The sequence below is a fragment of the Hyposmocoma kahamanoa genome, unplaced genomic scaffold (assembly GCF_003589595.1).
Source record: "Hyposmocoma kahamanoa isolate Upper Pololo Valley unplaced genomic scaffold, ASM358959v1 96077, whole genome shotgun sequence".
In the NCBI taxonomy this organism is placed as follows: Eukaryota; Metazoa; Arthropoda; class Insecta; order Lepidoptera; family Cosmopterigidae; genus Hyposmocoma; species Hyposmocoma kahamanoa.
Window position 1 is genome coordinate 1 of NW_020655081.1, and position 18,502 is coordinate 18,502.

An 18,502-nucleotide genomic window follows, 5' to 3' on the forward strand; every position below is an offset into this window, starting at 1 on the left:
CTCGGCCTCGCCCGCCCCGCGCCAGCCGCGCCTGGTGCGCGCGCTGGGCCCGCCCGCCGCACTCGCGCAGGTACTTCGTCTACTTTGTTGCTCCTGGACTTGATCATTTACACAACCGTGTCTTAAACTTCATACATTTATTTGTTTATTATTATCACTTTATTATTTATTTTATTTTTCTACAAAATAACTAAATTTTATTATTACATACGTCTATATGTGTACATTCTGAAAATGTATGTTTTATTATTTATGTATTTATTTTACTGGTGTATAGTGCACACCACACACCAGTAAAATAAATATTTATATTTGTTTTTTATTATTATAACAACTTTTATTCTTGTATAATTTATTGAAAAGTTGATAGTTTCAGAAAAATAATAATAATAATTTTTTGTATGGAGAAATATACATATTATTTTTTATCTCTTAATATAGGAAAATGCAATGTGTGTGGTTTATTTACAGTATAGGTCCAATTATTCTCTATCAAGAAAAAAATAATCCATCTGGGTACTTGCGGATTTACGAGTAAAAAGTTGTCAAAATTTTAGATTTGGTATTTATTTTTTAACACAATATACTTGTTTCTACTTTCGTGTTATTGTTATAACACTCTAAATTACACTAAAATTAATTTTTGTTTAGCCGAAACTCCTGTATTTTGTTAAAAAGGTACATAAAAGAGTTAGCAATTTTGCTGCACCTTTATATATACAGGGTGTCCCAAAACTCAACGTCAAGCGGTCACTGGGCGAGAGGCCAGGTTATATCAGTTCTGGTAAAAATTAAAAAAAAATCCATGTCACTTAGTTAAGTGATAATAGGCATTTTTTTGAAAATTTTGAAAATCGATACCCTAGACCATATGTTTAGGTACTGTCATCACAAATTTTCAAATTTTGGAGTGATTTTTTTTAAGAGTCTGTATTCGTGCCGAAGGCAAACAATTTGAGCATTTACTTTAACGTTATAGTATTACAATAGTTCCTTTCGTTTCATTTTGATTAAAATTTATTATAATACAACAATCGACTAATTACTAAGTTGACACACTCACATGTGTTAGGGTAGATTATTTTGTTTAATGCGTTGTCACTATCCATCTCACTCTATCACATATGACCATCTCACTTCCACGATGTTAAAGCCAATCTTTGAGCACGCAAAAGTATTATTTATCATGGCATGAGTTTTGTTTTGAAACGAGCTCCTTTTGCAAAAAATAAGTTATAATATTTTTTATTAAATGAAGAGTGGCAAGTATTGTGCCATTTTGAAATCTTGATTATATGGGCCATCTTTTAAAATAACTTGCCCAGGGTAGTGTAGTACATTTTTTAAAAAATATGAAGTGTCAAAGCTAGCTGACATTTTTTTTAAGCTACGACTCAATGAAACTTATTTTTTTTTTACTAAACTCATAACGTTTATTGTTTGATTTTTGACTGCAATAAATAGCATGGTTATTTATGATGACGTTAAAAAAAAATCACTCCAAAATTTGAAAATTTGTGATGACAGCACCTAAACATGTGGTCTAGGGTATCGATTTTCAACATTTTCAAAAAAATGCTTATTATCACTTAACTAAGTGACATGGATTTTTTTTTTCCAGAACTGATATAACCTGGCCTCTCGCCCAGTGACCGCTTGACGTTGAGTTTTGGGACACCCTGTATAAAGATACTAGTTTTTACTCACTGATAGGAAATAGAGCGCATACTTCCCGATATGGTGGAAAAAAGATATTTATACCGTTGTACGCGGATAGATTCCAAAGCAAAGAATCAAATATGAGAAGACCTAAATGTGGAAAATATGAAAGAGTGACCAACGGCCTGGAATAACTATAATATATGTAGGGAATATTTGTGCACTTTTATGAAGTACACCCTGGTCAATTTCCGCCGGAAGTAAAAAATGTTCTAAATTCAAATAAATAAGCTGGCCGCCATACAAATTTCAAAGTCTCCTATCACGGAAACTATTAGAGATAGGTAGGAGGTGCTCGAAGGAATGTCATAGAGATGAATAGTGGTCAACTGCCTGGGTTAGAAAAGATGGCGAATTCAAAATGCGGTCGAAGAAAAACTTGCTTCGATCCGGCTGAAAATTGGTATGCGGCGGTCTTAAGGAGTCCTTAACCATAATTTGGGGCCAAAAGTTTATTTTCGCCATTTTTTAATATGGCTGTCATATAAGCGTTTCTTTCGTCAAAAGTGGCTGCCGAAACGGACTTGCTCTGATTCGCCTGAAAATTGGCATGCGGGGGCCTCTAGAATTGCCGGATAATAATTTGTGGTCAAAATTGGTTTTTCGCCATTTTCAAATATGACCGCCATAGAAGCGTTCGTTGGCGGCAGAAAAAAAATGCTCTGATCCTTTTGAAAATTGGATGTGTGGGTTTCTAGGAGTGCTTGATAATAATTTGTGATCAAAAATGGTTTTACGCCATTTTTTAATATGGCCGCCATTCAACAACTAATAAAAATTAGCTCTAATTGAAATGAAAATCGATATGTGGGGATGTCTATAGGTGTTTGATAATAATTAGCGGTCAAAATTTATTTTTCGCCATTTTTCAATATGGCTGCCATACAAACTTTTTTGGCGGTAGATAAAAATTTCTTCTAATTCGACTGAAAAGGGCATAGCTTCAATTACAATTGGGGTAAAATTTTTGTTTCTGCCGTTTTTCGATATAGCCGTAATTTTTTTATGTAAATGGCTATTGAAAAAACTTGCTTTGTTCGGACTGAAAATTGGCACGAAAAGATTTCTAAGATTGTTTGATAATAATTGTAGGTCAAAATATATTTTTGCAATTTTTAAATATGGCCGCCATTAAAGAGCTATTTCAATTTTTTTATAACAAAGCCATAAGTGCCGAGACTGGAGGCCGAGATCCGCGGAGGGCGAAGCTCGAAACGTGCACACGCCACCAAATGGAGATAATATACGGAGACGTAATAGATTACCAATACAAGATCTCACAATTGTAAAAATGTAAAGCATGCTTCCCGATGTAGTGGAAATGAGATACTTATTATAGCGTTGTATCTCAACCGTCTTTATGTTAGATTTCATTTTTTTGAAAGCTATGCCAAAGAGTATTATAGTAGTAGTATATATAAAGTATTTAGGGGGAAAAAATGCCAAACTACTGCCGAATTTCCTGTACTATGTAGGTACTATGAATACCAAATCAACGATAACCCAGAATACTCAGACCAAAACCAACTTAGAAATGTTCGTTTCTTTAATTGGCATAAATCGGGAATCGACCTCTTCATCAAGCGCCCTTAGTACTAACTGCTGTGCCACCGAAGAGCATGAGCACACCACGTAAACTGAAACCGATCATGCGCCACAGGCCGAACCCGACCTCACCGTAGGTGGGTACAGGGCTTGTTACTTATAAAGCCGCAAGTACATGCAGCCGTATTATTTTTTTCTACATAGAAAATGATTGGAATTATACTGTAAGTAACCTACGCACATTATATTTTCGTATATTTTGAGATAAAAAATAAAATGTATATTTCTCCACAGAAAAAAATTTTTTTTTTCTCCGAAACTATCATATACAGTGGTGGTCGTTTAATTAGAAACACTTCTTATGATTGAACGAAGTTTAACTTCAACGTACAATGTTCGTGAAAAATATATAAATTCAATAATAAATAATCATGCAATAATATAGCCACTCAAATAAAAAATCATTAAATGCACAAAAAATAAAACATATCTTACTTTTAATTATAAAATGAGTCTTAGGCCCTTCTCCCATTACGATACGCGCGCGCGACTCTAGTCTCGGAGACTAATCCATGACTAGTCGCCGCAAAGTATCTCACATACATTCATATGGAGACTCGCACACTACGATACTGGTATTCTACGCGTTCGCGACTAGTCTCGCGATACTCGCCGTGTTGGTCGCTTGTGCGTCGCGTCGCGCGCGCATTTTGACAAGATGGCGGCGGAGCAAGAAACAAATATTAATTTTGTACAAGAAGTTGAAAAACATGCTTGTTTATATAACTACAATTTACCTGACTACATGCGGAAAAATACAATAGACAAGACTTGGGCAGAAATTGGGAACAAATTTCAAATAACAGGTAGATTTTTTTGTTTGTATACAAACATAGTTTATTATGAAATGTTACGTTGTATTTTGCAAACAGGATTGGTATTGCCAAGACAATGAACCTTGCTCAGATATAAAGTAGTTTGCTAAATAATTTCGTTGATTATGTGGTGACATAGTTGCCGTTATTTCTATATTATGAGGTTGTATAACGGGAATAGTGAGCAATCTGTTTTGTATAAACTCCCTCGGACTATATAGAATACCCTCACGTTTTCGAACATAGTTGTGTAAAATACACACTGCTTTTATTATATTTGTTACTTTTTCTATTGTATGACATCTTATAGCAGTACTTAATACTTGAAATTTTTCAGCCATCATCCCAAAAGCACATTCATTTGTATTCCTCCCTCGGCTTAGTCTGTAGTTAAATACCCTTCTCAAGTCATTCAAGGTTCTTTGGGGATATAATAATATAATAATAATAATAATAATAATAATAATAATATTTTTATTCTCTTCCACAATGAAACTTAAAGTTATTAATACAGAATTATATCTCCCTTTATTGTGGAAGACTGGTGCTCAAGCTAGGTAGAAACCTGTGTTATGAGACACCAGGTCTCCCTTTGCGTAACATTATTACCATGTAAATAACAAAATACATTGGTGAAGTTACAATAGATTGAAGAACAAGTAAAAAATACAATTAAACTCTAACATAAAACTACAATAAAATAAAGCAAAAACCTAAAAATAAAAATAAATATAAAAATGGAAAAATTGTAGATGTGTAAGTTATTGAAGTGTGTTGTTGTGTGTGTGTGTTTATGAGTATCTGTATGTGTGATGAATAATGACTGTGTGAATATGTGAATGTGTAATGATTGTGTAAAAAATTATTTATGTGTGTAAATAGTATGATCAGTACCTATGTTTCATCAACTTATCAAACTAGTCCATAAAGCAACCTTTCCGTCTCATCATAGCTAAGTGTTAGTAACCATTTAGTTATTTCCAGCTTATTTTCTCTCATAGTCCTGCCATAAATAGAAATACGTTTATTTAAAATGTTATACAGCCGATTACTCTGATACTTGAAAAATCTTCGCACAAATGAAGTTCTGGTTTTTACTGTTGGGCAAACCATGTAATGCCGTCGTATTTGTACATTTGAGCAATCAGGTGTAAAAACTACTTTAGAATGTCGTCTTAATACTGTCAAAAGAACATATAGCTGGCGTACAGTTAACTTCCCGCTAAGTTGGTATAATTCGACAGTAGGAAACAAACGTGGTTTGTGTAGACAAATTTTCAAAATTAATCGTTGTGCCCTTTCCAATGGGAGTAAGTGTGACATTTAGGCCCCGCCCCAAGCTGTTATGCAGTATGAAAGGATAGATTGGCAAAGCGCTACATAAATGTTTTTTAAAAGTGTTGCATCAACGACGTTTCTTAATTGTCTAAAGACATAAGCCAACCTCCTTACTCTCGAAGTGAGAGCATTGATATGTTCCTCATATGTCAAATTGTTATCAATTATGACCCCTAGATATTTGATATTGGCCGCTCGCTCAATAGAGATACAGTTGCAGTCACAAGTATACAAGCTGTCAGTATGACTGTGAGCTATAATTTTATAATCTATATTATCAGGGAATGGTGTATTGCGAATCGAGAAAGGAATGTATTTTGTTTTACTAGCATTAAGGGTGAGAGAGTTAGCCGCCAGCCAGTGACATACTTTGTTAAACCCTTTCTGTGCTAGTTTAAAAACGTTAGGCCAAGTATCACCATAGAAAGTCAATGTGGTGTCGTCAGCATATGATATAATTTTACAGTTGTCCAAATTCAACTGACACAGATTGTTTATGTAACATAAAAATAATGTAGGGCCTAAGATGCTACCTTGTGGGACACCACAATTTATAGGTTTCTCTTCACTCTCAATGTTCTCAATTTTTACGCGTTGCGTACGATTTGTAAGATAATCTTTCATCAAAAGCAATTGATTTCCTCTAATTCCCATAGTTTCCAACTTGATTAGAAGGTTGGAACAAGAGACAGTGTCAAACGCCTTCGCCAAGTCAAGAAAAATCGTTAAACATTTGAGTTTTTCTTCTAGTTTGGTACTAATGAAGTCTGTAAATTCTTGGACCGCATCAGCAGCAGACTTTCCCAATCTAAAACCATACTGACCTTCCGATAATAACTTTTTATTTTCCAAGTAGCTAATAAGACGCTCATTAATGATTTTTTCTAGAATTTTTGATACTGAAGGCAGAATGGAAATTGGTCGATAGTTGTTTACACTGTCTCTTGCCCCACCTTTGTGAATCGGTAAAACTACTGACTTTTTTAGAGCGTTCGGGAATACACCTTCACTTAAGCAACGATTTAAAAGATGAGTGAGGGGTGGCGTTATAACATTTCGAATAGCCTTTAGTACTTTAGCTGAAATGCCATCACATCCAGCAGAGGTATCCTTTAGGGTCATAATGATTCTTTCTACTTCCTCATTATCAGTTTCCCGCAATACAAATGAGGTATACTCTAAATTCAAGTTTTTTATACAAATATCAGAAAATGGGGCAATGTTTGACGGAATTTTGGTTGCGAGTACAGATCCAATACTAACAAAGAACTGATTTACCTTCTCAATTGACTCTGCTTTATTGACATTAGCGGACAAAAGCTCAATAGTTGACTCTTTAGTTTTAGTTCTATTTGAAATAGTATTTATAGTATTCCATAACTTTTTATTGTCATTTTTACATAAATTTATCTCATTCTGCTCATATTCTCGTTTAACTTTTTTAAGTATATTGTTGCAAAAATTTCGGTACCTTTTGTAAGTAATTTTTAAAATGTCATTATTTGGTTCTTTTTTAATTTTCCTATGCATTCTATCTCTAGTTCTAATACATTTTAAAAGCCCTGCTGTGATCCAGGGTTTTAAAGTAATTTTATTTCTCGGTACTTTTATTTTTATTGAATTGTTTAAAATTAGTTTTTGAATTTGTGTAATGAAAGAGTCTGTGGCGCAATTAATGTCATGTGCTTTAAATATTTCCGTAAAATCAACTTTTCCACATTCATCGATGAGATTATCATATTTTATTTTATTGATGATTTTATTTATATTTCGATTAGAATTTCCTTTCATTTTAAGACAATAAAGAATTGACTCATGATCAGTTACCGAAGTTTGAAACATTAAAGTTTTAGATTGTAGTTTAGTTTTTACAACAGTATGGTCCAGGCAGCTGCCATTTCGAGTGGTATTGTTATATGTAGGAGTCAATCCATGAAAAATAAGTAAATCTAAATAATCAGTGTTTTGCTCATCATTATCCAAAATATTTATGTTAATGTCACCGACTATTATAATATTACTAAAATTCGAAAGACTATTTAAAAGTAAATGTAAGGACTGAATAAAACTACTACTATTTTTAAAACCACATGGCCTATAAATTGCAACAACAACTGTATCACTATTGACTTTCACCAGCAAACAATTTGCTTCTGAGAGAATCGGTTCCTCTACTTTGAAGTTTATAATACTTTTAACATAAACAGCAACCCCGTCATTTTTGTTGTAATAATCTGTAGAAGCGAACACTTTATATCCATCCAACCTTGGCAGATTTATGTTAGAGTCGCAGGATAACCAACATTCCGATAGGACCAAAATATCACAATTAATATTTAATCTCGCAAGTAGAACACACAAATCATCAAAGTTCTTATTTATGCTACGTATGTTTTGTTGCAATATTTTCAGGTACATGTTAGGTTGACGAAGAAGACTTTTACATTTATCTGGATCACAAATTATCAGGTCGGTATCATCATATTGGTCAATATCATTCATTAATCGATTTATGTCAGCGAATTGTATTTATGGAAAACCGAAAGTAACAATGAAAGTGGTACTGTACAATAATATGAAACAAAACTCTGGATTGTTATTAATGATGTCACAAGAGGCAGCCTATGGTGTTTATATTTAACCGTAATGACACAATGACAGATTGTCTGGTGGTACAAAATATACACAATAACTAGATTTTTTGAGAAGTTGGTATGCTTAAGAAGATTATTGAATATATTATGGGTAATGAGTGGTATGTTTGTTTTGTGTGTATGTGGCGTGATATATGACTCCTGTGTGATGTATGTTTGTATGTTTACAGTGAAGTGTATTTTGTAAGAGTAAAACTTGTAAAGCGACAAATTTTGAATAAAATGCACTAATATAATAAATGAAACATAAACACTATCCGTATTAAAATTAAAAAGATGTTTACATAACAAAAACTCATAAAAATAAAATAGAAATATAAGAGAGCACATTGAATTTAGTCATGCTTTACTCTTAAGCTCGACCAATACCGATTCATCCATAATGCGAATAAAAGGGGAATTTTCTTTAGCTCGTAAATAGACGATGCCACGGGAGGTCCAGCAATAGTTGTAATTGTTTTCCTTTGCAAATTCTCGAGCTAAGTAAAATATTCTTTTTGTTTTATACGTCAAAACTTCCGATATGTAGATAGATTTTTTATTCCCCGTAAAATTAATGTGTGTAGTGTTCAGTTTGTCCTCATTACGTCTGTTTTTATTAAAGTTTTTCAAGGAGAGAATCAAGTCTTCTTTCTTTAAAGTACTGCAGAAATCTACCACAATAGGCTTATCCTGATCTTTGGTCGTAGTTGTTCTATATATGTCCTTTATTTCCGTTTTATCGATTTTTAGATTCAAGGATTTACCTAGATTCATCAAGATATCGCATAATATCTTTTTATTTTCATCCTTAGATCTTGGTATATTACGAATTTCAATACTGGCAGATCTAGACTTTCTCTCAAAATTTTCAATTCTGTCCTCTAAAATCCTTATATATTTACTGTTTTCCATCTTTTCCCTTTCTAATCTTTCGATTCTTTTCATAATTTCATCGTGCTTTTCTGACATAAACTGAACACTATTTGTTATGTCAGTATTCTGGCTTTGAATATTAACAACAGCAACTTGGAGGTTATTTAAATGTGACTCGATACCAGACTTAAATGATTCAAACATCTCCCGCATAGCAATCATGAACTCCTGCAACTCACTTTGTTTATTTTCCACGCATTTCTTCTTTTTGTCTCTTAACGTCACCCCGTGTAAATAATCACCTGTCTTGTTCATAACATTCACGCAGTTCGAGTTTCCATCAGTAGCGCCCATCTCGTGCGCCGGCGTCGCCGGTGTAGATGGAGGAGTGCGTTTGAGTGGCATCACGACCGGGCAAATTTCTTGCTATTATTTGAAGCTATCAAAATGCCAGAGCAGCAAAAATTAAAAATGTAAGAAAGTGATTCAGTGTCCAAGTTCAAGAAAACCAGTCTATCTTGAAAACTTGTTAAATTGTAGAATTTGTTAATTTACCCCTCAGTCATTGTGACAGTAGATTGTCTATAATAAATAAAATAATATTGTAATAGTGACCGCTGTCAATTCATCAAAAAAACGGCCGAAAAATCAACACAGGGGTCATCCAGTATTGGACATCTCGCGACACTCTCGTACAAGAACGCTTTCCGTCCAGTTTAAGAAGACACTTCCACGGAATGCAATGCCGCCTCTGGCGCTAGCCAAATTGTCTCACTAGCGGTGACGTATGTGACTCACAGCGACTGTCTAACGTTCGCACACTCGATGATTCACTGGTCGGTGATATTAACTTCAAATTATTGTACGTTACGGAAGTAAAATGCTGTTTATGAGCTGAGTTTTGTACCGATTTTAAAAACAATTAATGCACTACGAAGATAAGAAAATGGACTATTTGGCACTAAGTATTATCACTTTTGGAAAAAGCTTTTTTCACACCTTAAAAAATATATTGTAAGAACACAATGAAATGCGTGTTGACACAATTAGGTCCGCGCGGGGAGAGGACATGACTTCTATCTTACTTGATGAGACATATGGTCTCATCAAGTAAGATAGAAGGGGAAATGCCTCGTCCCCAATAAAATAGTATGGAAATTCATAGTTAGATTGGTCATTAGGAAGTTTGGAAGGTAAAGGAATATTAAGATGTCCATGTTCTATCCAACGTTTGATCCTGGAAGCACTGAAAATTCCACCGTCGCTGTTCCTACCCGCATAGCCAGTCTCGATAAGAGTAAATAGTCCATCGGAATCACAACATGCCATTAATACTATCGAATGGTAGGATTTGTAATTAAAATTACTTGATCCCGAATTTGGTAATTTTTCTATTCTGATGTGTTTACCATCACATGCCCCTAAACAGTTGGGTAAATTCCAGAGGCGATCAAAACGAGCAGCTATGTCTTTCCAATGTTGCACATCTGGTAATGGCATGTAGTCTCCATTTAATATCTCCCATATTATTACTGTAGTTTCAGCTATGACCTTACAAATTGTATTATCTCCTCTTGCAAAATACAATCCTAGGCTTACAAACGTACAACCTGACCCCAAATATCTGAAAAATAATTAATATTAAGGTTAATTTTCAGGACCAGAAGCTAAAGAAAAGTGGAAAAATCTACGTAGTGTTTTTGTTCGCCACTTGAAACCGCCAAAAAGTGGAGCAGGTACTGTACGAAAAAAAACATACTACTTATCAGACTATATGCAATTTACTGTACCCTTCATAAAAACAGCAGGAAAACCATCAGGGAATTTGAAAGAGACGATAGAACCACAGACACCTGATCCTGAACTATACGAACAAGCACAGTTCACAGAAAATGTACCTACAAACAGTCAACCAATCTCTCAACAGCAATTATCTCTTCCTTCTTCTAGTACAAGCACTCAACCAATCTCACAACAGAAATTACCACCACCATCAACAAATAATAATAAAAAACGGAAGAAGCTGGAAGAAACTCAAGCTGAGAAAGACATTTCAGCTTATTTTAAATTGAAACGATCCAAAATTCTAGACAACTGTGACAGTGCTGAAAATTCAAACAAAATGTTTTTACTGAGTTTACTATGGACGTGAACAAAATGACTGATAGTCAAAGAAGACTGTTTAAGAGAAGAGTGCTTGCATTGATAGACGATATAATGGACCAAAGTAGTGAAAATATTAATAGTCCCATCACACTTTATTCTACTCCTTCACCGATGAGTGCTGCCGAGGTAATAAGTACGCCAATTACCATAAACGAAAGTCTGAATGTAGCACAATCAAATAGTGCCACACTTTATTATGAATCGATACCTATGTTATTATCACAGGAAGAAGAAGAATAAGTAATAATTATAAAGTACTTACATATTAAAATTTAATAAACATTTAATTACCTACATGTGTCATAATGAAGTATTATTTACCTTAGGGTTATCAGAATCCTTTCTTCCGCACTGACACATTCTCTAAATTTAGTATTTCGTTGATGTATAGCAGGTTTTAATAACATAACAAGATGCAAGTAGGTCTCTTTAGACATTCGGTAGAAAGATAAAAAACTTCTTATCATCATATTGTAGCTCTTGTGCGGCTACAAAAACTCTACAATTTATGTTTCTTTCAATATATGGATGAATCCAGTATTTTCTCTTGCGTTGACGTCTTCTATTTCTATAAAACAGAAAAACTGCGAGACCTTCATCGTCACTGGAGTTGCTGGACATAACGTCCGTCCACAAAAAACGAGTTTGCACAAATGATGAATTTAGTCATTTTTTAGTAGCATAATATGCGAGCGTCGGGTAGCGAGCAATTATCCAACTAGTATTCTACTCGAGTATCCAAGACTAGAGTCGCGCGCGCGTATCGTAATGGGAGAAGGGCCTTACACAATGATCGAGTATATTTTCTGTTCCTGGCCACTTGGACGTCTGATTAGAACCATTTGAAAAAAGCATCTATAGCTCGTTCTTTTTTTGAAATTGAAGAATAACATTTCTTTCTTGATGTTTTCTATTAATTTGGCGGCAATTCAAAATTTGATCTGAATTTAATTTTGTTCAAAATGGGCAAAAATAAAAGTTGTGACGGTCACTAGGCAAATAATTGATAATTTACATTTAGATCAAAAGTGGACGGACAGAGGAATAGCTGAGCATTTGAATTGTTCTGTGAAGAAAGTTTTTAATGCAATTGATCACTATAAAACACATGGAACTGTAGAAAATGTTCTTAGAAAGGCTCGACCAAGAAAAACCTCTCCCAGAGAAGATAAGCTAATCATTCGTGTTGCTAAAAAAGACCCATTTAAAGGCTCAAACCAGATTAAAAATGAAGTTTTTTCGCCTGATGACCCCAGAAACGTCTCATCAAGACTGATACGCCGAAGATTAGTGGAAGCCGCTTCTTAGCAAGCAACATCGAGAGAAGCGATTATTATTCGCCAAAAAAAAAATATGTTAATTGGACGGTACGAGACTGGAAAAAAGTTTTATTTTCAGATGAAACGAAAATAAACATGGTAAATTCAGATGGAAAGTGCTATGTTAGACGTCCTGTAAACAGTGCTTTTAATTATAAATACACAAGGAGCATAGTCAAGTACGGCGCCGGAAACATTAAAGTTTGGGGGTGTTTTTCCGGATGTGGAGTTGGTCCCGTTCGGAAGATTGAAGGTACAATGGATCAATGGCAGTACAAAAATATCTTAGAGGACACAATGATTCTCTACTCGGACGATCATTTGCCTGTAACCTGGATCTTTCAGCATGACAATGATCCTAAACACACGGCCAATAGCGTCAAATGTTTCCTTAGCGAACAGCGTATATCCGTTTTAGACTGGCCAGCAAATAGTCCGGATTTAAACCCGTTAGAAAATCTGTGGTGTATTGTTAAGAAGAAAGTCTCAAATAAACGTAACACCAGTCAAAACGAATTATATGAAGCATTTTTTGAAGCATGGAATTCAATCCCCCTAGATAAATGTAGGACATTGATTGAATCAATGCCACGTCGTTGCAGAGCTGTTATTGAAAATAAGGGATACGCCACTAAATATTAATGGATAGTAGCTATTTCGTAAATAAAAATACTAATTGCTAATAATTAAAAAAATGTTGTTTGTTTACACTTTTTTGTTGTTGTTTCTAATTAGTTGTCCATTATTGTTTATGCCTTAAAACTGATTTAAGTGTTTGTCCGTAATGTAATATTGAAACTGCACTTGTGTAGTGGGATTTATATTGTTTTTCTAATAAATAATAAATCGTTGAACCTATTGTTGTCTTATTTATTGTTTAATTTCAAAATAAAAACGATTGCGGTGAAGTTTCTTACATAATGTCAAGGACCGTTTGTAGTGTTTCTAATTATACGACCACCACTGCATATTATCATATATATATATATATTCAAGAAATTATACAAGAATAAAATTTGTTAGGAATGTTATAATCTATCATATATAAAAAAAAAGCTTGACACTCCACAAGTTGTTCCTATGTCCAAGAATTATCAATTTGGGCCCACTGTACGCTTCGGTCTTCGCCCTCTGTTAGACCTCAGCCTGCGGCCTCGGCACTTATGACTTTGTTTCAAAAAATTAACATAGTTCTTTAATGGCGGCCATATTCAAAAATGGCAAAAAGTAAATTTTGACTGTAAATTATTAATAAACACCCATAGAGAACTCCACATGCCGATTTTCAGTGGAATTAGAGCAAATTTTTGTCAACCGCCAAAAAAGTTAGTATGGCAGCCATATTGTAAAATGACTAAAAGTAAACTTTTACCGCAAATTATTATTAAATACCATACAATAGAAATAAATTGTTATCTGCCGTCAAATAACGCTTGTATGGCGGCCATATTGAAAATTGGCGAAAAATCAACGTTGATCACAAATTATTATCCAGCACTCTTAGAGACCTCCACAAGTAAATTTTCAAAGGGATCAGAGCATTTTTTTCTACCGCCAACGAACTCTTGTACAGCGGCCATATTTGAAAATGGCGAAAAACCAATTTCGAGCACAAATTATTACCCGGCACTTCTAGAGGCCTTCACATAACAGTTTTCAGCCGAAACAGAGCAAGTCTTTTTCGGCAGCTAATTTTAACAAAAAAAAGCGCTTATATGGTAGACATATTAAAAATGGCGAAGAAAAACTTATGACCCCAAATTATGGTTAAGGACTCCTAAAGACCTCGCATGTCAATTTTCAGCCGGATCGAACTTCGGCTGCCATTTTGAATTCGCCATCTTGAATTTTTTTAAGCCAGGCAGTTGCACCTCCTACCTATCTCTAATAGTCTCCGTGATAGAAGACTTTGAAATTTGTATGGCAACATTTTTTACTTCCGGCGGAAATTGTCCAGAACAAATTATGCAGGCTGTTGATCACTCTTTTATATTTTCCACATTCAGGTTCTCTCATATTTGATTCTTTGCTTTGGAACGTATCCGCGTACAGTACAACGATATAAATATCTTTTTGCCACCATATCGGGAAGTATGCGTTCTATTTCTATCAGTGAGTAAGAACTTGTAGCTTTATATATACACTCCCAGACACATATTTCGAGCCACCTTGCATTTTTAGTATTAAATGCCCTAAGCTCAAAAAATATGTTTGATTGATCAAAAACTGTTAATGCAATTTTGAAGCTGGTTTACTAAACGTCATTTCCGTATGTCCTTGTTGAAAATTTGATTTTGTGAAACTAGGGAAAAACGAGTTTAAGTGTCACAAGTCTTGAATTTACCTTTGTCAAATGAAACTCTAGTAAAGAATTAATATAATTTAATAAAAAAAAATTAATTAAAAGAAAAATAAAAGAATTAATTATAACAAACTAGTGGAGTAATTTCACAAAAAATAATTGAATATCAATTCAATATAAAATTAAAGTCTAGTAAATAAATTTTACAGAAAACGGCTTATCGGAAAAAAATTGTCTATTCAGTAACTTATATTGCCTCCAAGAGCGTTGACAACGGCCGCCATGCGATTTGGCATAGAATTAATTAACGTCAATATGAAGTGCTGTGGAATGTTCTCCGATTCTTCCTCAATGGCAACTTTCAACTCCGGTAAGGTTTGCGGGGCTGGGTGGTGAGCTCGAACACGCCTCTTTAGTTCGTCCCATAAATGTGCTATTGGGTTTATAAATATCCGGGCTTCGTGCTAGCCATTGCATGGTAGTGTAATGAGGGGTAACTCAGATTGCGTAGCGAGAGGTACTTCTAATAATATAAACCGGGATCATCTTAAGAATTTTGGTTTATTTCACCATTTTACATATTTTCACTTTCAGGTTACAAATCAATAATCTAATATGTTAAGATCTTCTGTTTTCTTAACATTCTAAATATAAAACTATAATCACTACCTATATTCAGCCAGCAATTCTACTCATAGAGTAGAGCCTAGTCTACATCCCTCTTCCTTACAGCTGAAGGGGTGAATATCCCTAGCTGGTGCTCTACCTATGATAGGCAACTTACATCAGTGATCAGCCTTTACTACAGGCTAGCCACACACTGCTCGGAAGCTATTGCCTTATCAACAAGTAACCACTGAGGAGGCTATGGCTTTAGTCTGCCAAAAACCTATCTAAAAGGACAGGCCATGACCACATCCTACACAAACAAATCAAAAAAATATAATTACTCGTTATCCTAGCTAATTAGGGAACCTGACTAAACCCTAACACTTTATTTCAGCGACCCTAGACTGGCTGAATGATCCTAATAAAAATTCTAAACATCACTACTTCCTAATTGTTTAAGCCTAAGCTATCTCCACGTGCATGCTGCCACAACGACGACACAGGCTCGAACATCCATCGGACGATCACTGGGTTACATCACTATTGATCTCCCAGCTGCCTTAGTCCTCATCCTGCAGCTATCACGTTCCATCAGCTTAACTCACTTTCTTTAAACAAACGAGCACAAAAACACATATAACCCTAACTACATATCCTAACATACATATGGGATGGGGATATTCCATATGAAGATCGCCTAATTAATTAAATAAATATATTTTCCCCGAATGCAGACAGTTCTTGTTCATCTGGGAGGGTGAGCACGAACTATGCACATACACTGGACAATATATCTATCAAATAAAAAAAGAAAAAAGAAAACGTAAGTTATATCCTTCTAATCCCAATCGGTATTCTATCACATCCTCCCATCTTTCAGAGTCTGCATTGCCGGAAAATAACAAGGTCTCTTAAAATTCTTCACAATCTCATCGTGGTGCCACATGAAAAATAAATATAAAAGATTAATTAACCTAGTAGAAACCAAGAAAACATTAAATTATCTCCTATAAAACTTTTTCATTCTACTCGCATGCAGTCGATTCTGCCTACCCAATCTATTTCTATTTATACCTAATCTTCTCACCATACAATTAATTCTACTCAATTGATATACTATCCTAAGTTTCTCGTAACATACCTCTTAGATAACAAAGCAACTCTGTCTTTCTTATCAAACATTCGCTTCCGTTGCGATTGAATATTACCTACACATTCTTTACGAGAATTCATTGAAGCTGCTCGTTTTACAAAGTCACTTCGTAAATTCTCCACATTATTTACGCGAACACGATTAAAAATGTCGCTTTCCGATTTACCTTTTATATTTAGGTTCGGCAAAACATATTTATAATTATTTTTATCTAAATCACAATCTTGACGTAATTGACACGTCTTATCACTCATGTCAACATTACTTATCATTTCTGGCAAAACCGAGAAGCTATCTAAACTTTTTGATACGGGTTTCAAAGAAGACTTTTCTTTCTTTGATCCAATATCTGTCATGGACTTAGAAGAATAAATTTTATTGTCAATTTCCACTTTTGACAACTCGAAATTATATTTTTTCAAAATATCTCGACCCAAAATTAAATATTCTTCAAGATCGTCTATAACTAGCAACTTCGAAGGACATTCCTTTCCATTAAATGTCAACGACACTTTGGTGGACGACTGCACATTTATTGGCGTTGCATCCACTGTACATAATGGAAAACTTGGAAAATCATCAATACGCAACTGCAACCTTTCCGCAAAATAACGAGAAATTACTGAAACCGAAGCATTAGTATCCACCAACGCCTCGCAACTTACATCATTAATAAAAACAGATATAAAAGGTGCCCTATCTTCATTAAAACTATCAATTGTAAACAAATTTTCTAAATGTTCAGCTGCGCTTTGCTGACATTCACGTTGAGGAGATTCCGACGAAGATCCACTACTATGTGCTCGGGAATACCCTTGACGTGGCGTATCCTGTTGCACGATTGGTGCTTGTGGCACTTGATATTCCGACTGCTTAGACTCGGGTCTAATTATCGGTGCAGAGTCACCCTGTGTTTGCCAACAGTGAGAGTGCTCCATGTGACAATATACTGGCAATTCAATATCATGTCGACTCACATTATAACTGTGATTAAATATATCATCTACTTGCATAATTGTTTTCCTCAACTCCTCTTTCGATAAATACAAATTACAAGCCAGCATCCATTTAAAATTGGGTATCAAAGATTTCAAGAAATGCTTAATAAACTGAACATCTTGAATATTCGCGTTCATCGCTAACTCATCCAAACTATAAAAATAACTTATCAGCGATTCATTAGGCCCCTGTCGCCTATAATAAAATTCTCGGGCGTAATCTATCTGTGAGGGAAATTCCTCTCTCAACTTCTGTGCAATCACATCATACGTCATGTATGAAGAAAAATACGTTTTGTACCAGTGTAGAGCTGGCCCCTCCAAATACAATGCCACCACGTATTTCTTCTGCACATCAGACCAATTATTTAATATACTAATGGCTTCAAATTGGTTCAAAAACTCATCTACGTCGTTGAAACCATTAAACCTTTGTGCATACCATACATATTTTTTTCGTGCACTTTTTACTGGTATCAATTATAAAACCATATTAAATAAGTAAAAATATAAATTACGACCTTTTTTTACGCATTCTTGGTGATTGTATCGTAAAAATATATAAAAAATTTTCCAACGGAGTTCTCTTCATTGGAACTTTTCCATCATTCGCAAGCTTGTGTTCACCATTTGAAAGCTTGCATTATATTATTCATTTGTATCCTTATGCACGCTTTCCTTGTAAGCCGGCGCATTCCACCATTTTGTAATGGAGGGGTAAGTCAGATTGCGTAGCGAGAGGTACTTCTAATAATATAAACCGGGATCATCTTAAGAATTTTGGTTTATTTCACCATTTTACATATTTTCATTTTCAGGTTACAAATCAATAATCTAATGTGTCAAGATCTTCTGTTTTCTTAACGTTCTAAATATAAAACTATAATCACTACCTACATTCAGCCAGCAATTCTACTCATAGAGTAGAGCCTAGTCTACAGTAGTAATACCGACGACATGAAGGTATTC

At 34.6% G+C, this 18,502-nt stretch overlaps 1 pseudogene; it reads left to right on the plus strand.

Moving 5' to 3' along the window:
- The first annotated feature begins 3,848 nt into the window (after positions 1 to 3,848).
- LOC113238474 lies at positions 3,849 to 17,412 on the plus strand (annotated as a pseudogene).
- The last annotated feature ends 1,090 nt before the right edge of the window (positions 17,413 to 18,502 follow it).